Below are 7,465 nucleotides of genomic sequence, written 5' to 3' on the forward strand. Positions count from 1 at the left end.
ATTAGCATAAGCGGGGAGCCGCCATTTTTAAATCCCCGCTGCTTCGAACCCCGTGCAGCGCGGCTACACGGGGCTCGAACTAGGTAGTTCGGACTAGGTGCCTATTCCGAACTACCGTTACTCCTCGTGAAACGCGGTGTATCGGTAGTTCGGATTAGGCACCCTAGTCCGAACTACCTAGTTCGAGCCCCGTGTAGCCGCGCTGCATGGGGTTCAAAGCAGTGGGGATTTAAAAATGGCGGCTCCCCGCTTATGCTAATGAAGCCCGGGAAATTCAAATCCCGGGCTTCATTAGCAAATGCGGTATGCATACATTACCCTCCTAGTTCGAACTAGGAGGGTAGTGTAGACATACCCTCTGTTGTTTTTTAAGTTTTTCATATAAAACATGTTTATTTTACTAGTTGTTGGACTAGGGTGATTCTTTGAAAGAGATTTCCTTTGACATGTTCCTGTCCCTATACTCTCTTCCAAATACTGATAGAGCATAATTACTAGTCCTCTCTCCATTAGTCTTTGCCAGAGAACTGAGCTGGATTGGTCACCATAGGTACATATCAAAGGCCCAGATTTCCAGAGTCATGTGACAGCATCAGCATCTACAGATGTCAGTCTAAAGAAATTGTGTCTGGCCCTTCTGTTTGAAGATGTTTTTCAGGTGTTACTGGTGAAGTTATATATTTCTTAGTTGGCAGACAACTTCCAGGAAAAAGAGATGCATTATCTACTAGAGCCATGGACAAAGCTCTTTGGTTTGACATCCTGTACCAGAAGACACCAGGACCTCCTTATTGGGTAAGGATGCAGATGTTGCTTGCACTAGTGGGAGCATTAAGGTATCTGGAGAGGCACAACAAAGTCAATTGCAACCTCAGGCAGATCGTTTAAAATCAGAGAACGAACCCCAAGCTGATTGTGTGGTCTGTAAATAGATTTCACCAGGTATCAACTGTGAACTCCTCAAGCACTGTAACAACATTCCCATGGAGTCACAAACAGTCCCTTTGGTCACCACCATCTATCTTGCCCCAAGGCAACCCTGCCTTAAAGACAGATTGATCCTTACCCCAAAAATCTCAACAATATTTAGGTTCGACCAGTCAGTTACTCCAGACCAATTGCACCTCAGATCATATATCTAAAACAGTGTTTGTTGCCTGCTCTGTAATGAAATAACTAAAGGTTAATAACTAAGAATAGTAAACAAGAGATTTGTTTATAAGGTTAACACAGATAAACATACACATGCAAATGAGTTACACTCTTAAGTTCCAAAAAGCAAGAGAAGCTGCTGTAATGTGCAAGCTAATATTGTCCTTTAGACCTAACCCAAGGTAAACTGTTTGAGAACCCATTACTTATGCTTAGAAATACTGCTTTCCTCAAATTTAAAGGAATGTAGTGATACACTCCCTTCTGGTCAAGGACTTTTATTCTCTTCCTCCAGAGTTTAAACTGTGATGGGACACAGATTTGTGCACATCCCCACTTTGAGTGGGGAAAGAAATTAACAAAATCTTATATCAACTGATGTTCCAAAATGGTTTGTCTGGAATGTATAGGCCTTCTTTTGTTGGGTAGGAGATACTATCCTGAAATGAACGAGCACTTCACACTTGGCAATGTTTCTCTCCTGACTGTGGGAGTTTCCAGTTTCATAGAAAACACTTCAGTAGTTACAAAGCAAACACTTACATGTTACCGTACAATATGGGATACAGATATAAGTGAGATTAATGTCTGGGACAACTCACAAACATGTCATCATGGCCACCACTAAACACATTCTTACACATTTAATATGTATGTTAATAATGCCAGTACACCAGTAAGCCAGTCTGGTTTCCAAGGCTGAAGGGCCTTGGCTTTAGGTGATACCACGTCTTCCAGAATCACATGGAGTACAGTTAGCCATCACCACAGGTCCATCCATCTTCGGTGGTCATGGGAAGTCTACAAGTGGCATGTGGTGAATCAGTGACTTGTACTCCACCTTTGGCTATTCTGCCCTTATAAATAGGCTTACACATGAAATTCAGCAGGTATATCATTCATTTACAAATTTGTGAGAACTGTATTTTTAAAACACCATGTAAATAAAATTTCTTTCCACTAGCATTTTTAACCTTTCTCTCTAGACTTCAGTACATATCTGAAGAAAAATCAAATTAACTTGTTTTATTTTCCTTTAATAAACTGGCCTTTAATATAGGAAAAAGACAACAGAAGCATCAGGGCCAGCTTATAACTAAAGATTTCCACCATTCCCATTTATGGAAATTCTAATTTCTTCATTCATTTTAGGATGTCATTAGTTAAAAAGATTAAGTTTGGTTTAATATCCCTTATGGTTTCCTTCAGTCACTCAGTAATTCATTACCTTGCAGAATTTTTTGTGATTGATGTTATAAGGCACAATAGGCTGGATTCATCAAAGAGATAATGAGTAGTGTTTGACTTCTGGAATATTAATGAATACATGGAATTCCCATTCATTAATATTCAAACACAGATAACAAACCAGTAGCTGTAGGGAGAACTAATTGGCAACTGGCATCCAATTTCTGTCTTTCCATGGAAATGAACATATTTGCAGATAACAGCACAATTTGATAAATCTGAAGTAAGTACTGAGTGTTTATTAATAAGCTAAATTCAGCTATATTAAAAAACAATTATTAATATAACCATGTACCTGCTTTCAAGTTTTAATCAAAGAAACACTATTTATACAATAAAAGTCAGTGAGTCACTGCTAGGCATTTGCCAGTATTGGGGCACGGTCTTTCCTAAAACACATGCAGGGGAGCATACATGGTCCTAGCATATTTTTAAATGGTTTACACCTTGGAAGGCACTTGGAGGGCTCAGTCCCTGCACTCAGTTAAACATGGGTAAGGGGGGCAATGTAAAGTTGACACCCCCACATTTAACTGAGTGCAGGGACTGAGCCTTCCAAGGCTGTGTCTACATTGGCATTATCTTGCGCAAATACTCTTTAACGCAAGAGTTCCTGAGTTAAAGTATTTGCTCAAGAGAGCGTCTACACTGGCATGTGCCTTTGCGCAAGATATGTGCTTTTGCGCAAGAGCATCCGTGCCAGTGTAGACGCTCTCTTGCTCAAGAAAGCTCCAATGGCCATTTTAACCATCGGGCTTTCTTGCGCAAGAAATTCATGTTGACTGTGTACACTGGCCTCTTGCACAAGAACAGTTGTGCAAGAGGGCTTATTCCTGAGTGGGAGCATCACATTAGAACGTCAGTGTTCTTGCGCAAGAACTCCCCACCAGGGTAGACAGGCAGCATGTTTTTGCGCTAAAGCGGCCGCTTTGGCGCAAGATCACGTCAATGTAGACACATTTCAAGTGTTCTATTTGGGAATTAAAACTAGATTCAAAATTAAGCACCAGGTTTTCAGATATGCTGATTACCTGCACTCCCACTGCCTCCAGATTCAGTCAGAGGGAGCTGAGGTTGCTCAGCCCTGCTGAACATCAGGCCAATGTTCCACATACAGCCTTCATGTATATTGACAAGCAGGTCTTTAGCTGGCTAGCTGGAAGAAAGTTGTCACCTCTCTCAGCGCTCCCTCACAGGAGGTGGGAAGAAGGGGGAAAGTTAACAGGTATGGACATGATAAGGGAAGGAATCAGGTGGAGCCTGGTTAATACAAGGTCACTGCTTTGACCAGAAGACTGGGGAATATTTATACCCCATGCAGCCCTATAAAGATCTCTCTTGAACAGGATCAGCCTACCAGCAGGCATATCAACACTAGCAAAGATTTGCAGGCATCTAGCATCGGCAGCACCTTCATGTGCAGGCAGCCTGCCAGCAATGACAGATGCTGCTGTCCCCACTCATTGGTGTAGGAATCATTAAATATGGCAGAAGTAAAATTCAGATCCCCTCAGAGTATATTAGTTCATGGGATGAACATGCCATTTGGAGAATATCCAGGGGGCCTCAGTACACTGAAGGCTCTGTGAGGAGGTTAGTGGGAATATGGTTATGCAGGAGAGGGTATTCTTTTGGCATTCACATTTTCTGTAATACTAAAGATAAAGATACTGAGAGATGAATACAGAAATATTTATCATCACTCCACAGGGAAGCTATGGCAAAAAGTAAGATGGGACAGGACAAGCAAAGCAGTGATGTCAAATCTCCAAATGCTATTAGAACCTGGGAAAACTGGGAAGCAGCTTTACACAGATGTCAGTTCCTGGAAAGAAGGACCAGCATTATTCAAATATGCATAGATATAATCAGACAGACATGTAATACATTTGGGGACAAGGCTTGTCTCAACGATGATTAGCCATGTAGAGCTGCAACACAGGCTGGGAGTCAATGGTGCCTCCTGTATCACTCGCTTTGATTAGAACAGACAATACCACGTTATTTATTACCCATCAAGCCCAATAGAGACCCAGTGTTCTGAATAATATTTTCAGGGCTTTGAATGATGACAGCTGTTTTCAGAGCATCTCCAAATTTAATCATGCCTATGAAATGTGTTTTGGGATCTACTCACACCACATTTCTGATTGCTTTCAAGAAAGGCCCCAATATATAGAAAAGTTGGTGAGGTAAACCTAGCCCCCTTTGCTCCAGATACAAGAGCAGGTTGGAGTTCAGGGCCCAAGAAAGGAGAGCAGAGGAGCTGGCAGCAGGGATAATGGGAAAGAGCTTTGCCTCCAATCAAGCTCACTGTGTTTCAGATACTCTTTGAGATTATGCAAACAGGACAGATGGGACATATTTATGGGAAGGGTTTACTCTGAGGGACAGGATTCCCTGTATGTGGGTAAAGTCAAAAAAACTGAAGTAAATAGAAGGGTTAGTATACTCTGTATGGGGGGGGGGGGGCAATGGATTGCATAGGAAACAAATGCTAATAGAGTTCCAGGGCCATTCAGTAATTCACCTAAGAAGAACCTCTGGGTTTCTCCTCCAAGCTTCATTTCTAAGAAGGCATGACTTTACCTAGCATCTGTCATACTCACGGGGTAGTTCAGTTAATAATGTACACTGCATTATTTTGCCTTTGATAAGGCTGTGCCTGGTACGATAAAAACTTCTGGTGAAGGACTATTTTTGGCAAAATATGGCATCAAATTGTCTTTTTGATTGTTGCTAGTGCATCCTTCTAATTTTAACCTTTTGTTTTTCTGTTTGAGAATCAGTTTTCTTTCAGTAAATCACTTCTAATTTATTGTCCATCTCTTGCTTGGTATTTGAAGAATTCAGTGCAATGCTGGAATGGACAGAAGTTCAGCAGTCTGGTTTACACCAGATGGTACATTATCTGGATGACTTGTTTGCTGTTTGCAGGCATGCCAGATTATAAGGAGTGTTTCAGTGTTGTGGCCACATTCCATATCTGGGCTCCCCCAGGGTAAAATAGGAGAACTTCTGGGACTGATTATCAAGCCTCGAGCAGCAAAAAGAGTTACACTATAAGAGCTATAAGATATTTTGAGCATCTTAGCCAAAAGATCAAGATAGCAAGCAAAGGACATGCAACAGCCTTCTCAGAAAACCAGCAGGTTCTTCATGGGAAGCAGATGTTCCAGCCCTAAAGATGGCAGCCCTTTTTATCTTGTACTTAAGAGCAGTGCACTATGTTTCAGTATATCCTGGGAAATATCCCTCATTCTCACAGAACCTGGGAAACAGGCTAGCCCTCTTTTAAAGACAGCCCCCTAACTTGAAGCAAATACTCATCAGCAGCCACAGAAACACTTACCCAGGAAACTATTCTTGCAACAAACTTTGTTGCCAACTCTGTCTGCATATCTATACAAGCAACACCATCATAGAACCTAACTACATAAGTCACACCATCAGGGGTTTATCAACCTGCATATCTTCTAACGCGATATATACCATCATGTGCCAACAATGCCTCTCTGCCATGTATAATGGCCAATCCAAACATTCTCTATACCAAAGGATAAATGGACACAAAGTAGATATCAAGAAAGGTAACATATATAAACTAGAAGGAGAATACTTTAACCTCCCTAGACATTCTGTAATGGATTTAAAAGAAGCCATCTTTCTCCAACAAAACAAAACAAAACAAAACAAAACAAAAAAACCCAAAACTCTCCCCCCCCCCAAAAAAAACCCTCAAAACCAGACTACAAAGAGAAATGGCAGAGCTGAATTTCATTTGCAAATGTAACATAATAAAATAAGGACCGAATAAGGATTTAGGTTGGTTGTCTCACTACAAAGACAATTTTCCCTCTCTTGGTATTCACAACTCCCCATCAGCTGCTGGGAGACAGCCACATCCTCCCTGACTGAATTGGCCTCATTATCACCGGTCCTACATTTGATAAGTAATTCTCTCCTTTTGATATGTATATATCCCTGTCTCTATAATTTCCACTCGAATGCATTTGATGAAAGGGTTTTACCCATGAACGTGTACGCCCAAATAAATCTGTTAGTTTTTAAGAAGCCTCAGAACTCCTTGGTTTTTCTGGGGGAGGGTTGGATTTTTTGTTTCTTTATTTAGTGTAGCATCATAAGAACATAAGAACGGCCATACAGGATCAGACCAAAGGCCAATCTAGCCCAGTATCCTGTCTTCTGACAGTGGCCAATGCCAAATGCCCCAGAGGGTGTGAATAGTACAGGGAATCATTAAGTGATCCCTCTCCTGGCATCCTTTCCAACCCATGACAAACAGAGGCTAGGGACACCATTCCTACCCATTCTGGCTAGTAAGTATTGACTCTGTTGTTACATGCCAAACTTGTTGATATGCAACTTATCTCAACAACGTGCATCATCACAGGATCTCTCCAAGTGACTCATCTTCTTTGCTTCCAGTTCTGAGCCATATCTTCTCAATGTGCAGCAGCAGTCAAAAGAAACCCAACAGAATATTAGGAATAATTAAGAAAGTAATAGATAATAAGACAGAAAATATCATTGATTTTATATAAATCCATGGCACACCCACATCTTGAATATTGTGTGAAGATGTGGCCATCCCCCATCCCACAAAAAGGGCAATCCGTAGCAAGTCTGATACCCTGTTCAGCCCAGCACTACCACCTTGAATGGGAGGAGGCTGTGGGTCAGAAGTTGTGTGGCACAAGAATACTGAAGGCCAGGGAAGCTCACTTGCAAAATGAGAGAAACATGTGGGAGGCCTGGGTGGCGGCAAGCAGTGTGAGCAGACCCACCTACAGGAGGAGCTAAGGGGATAATTGCCCCACAGACCAGAGATTCAAAAAAGCCAAGAATCTGGCTGTTGCCACTACATTTGCACTGCAGCAGGAGTGCCACAATGGCACTCTTTAGGCAGCTGTGAAGGCTATGGAAGGGGCATGGTTGCTGCTCACCACCATCTGATGAGTAGAAGCTGGACACAGTCTGTGGGACAGCTGATGAGGAGGCAAGGCTGGCCACCAGAGCTGATACATGGCACATAGTTGCTAGG

Source organism: Pelodiscus sinensis, chromosome 3, assembly GCF_049634645.1.
Source record: "Pelodiscus sinensis isolate JC-2024 chromosome 3, ASM4963464v1, whole genome shotgun sequence".
Classification (NCBI taxonomy): domain Eukaryota; kingdom Metazoa; phylum Chordata; order Testudines; family Trionychidae; genus Pelodiscus; species Pelodiscus sinensis.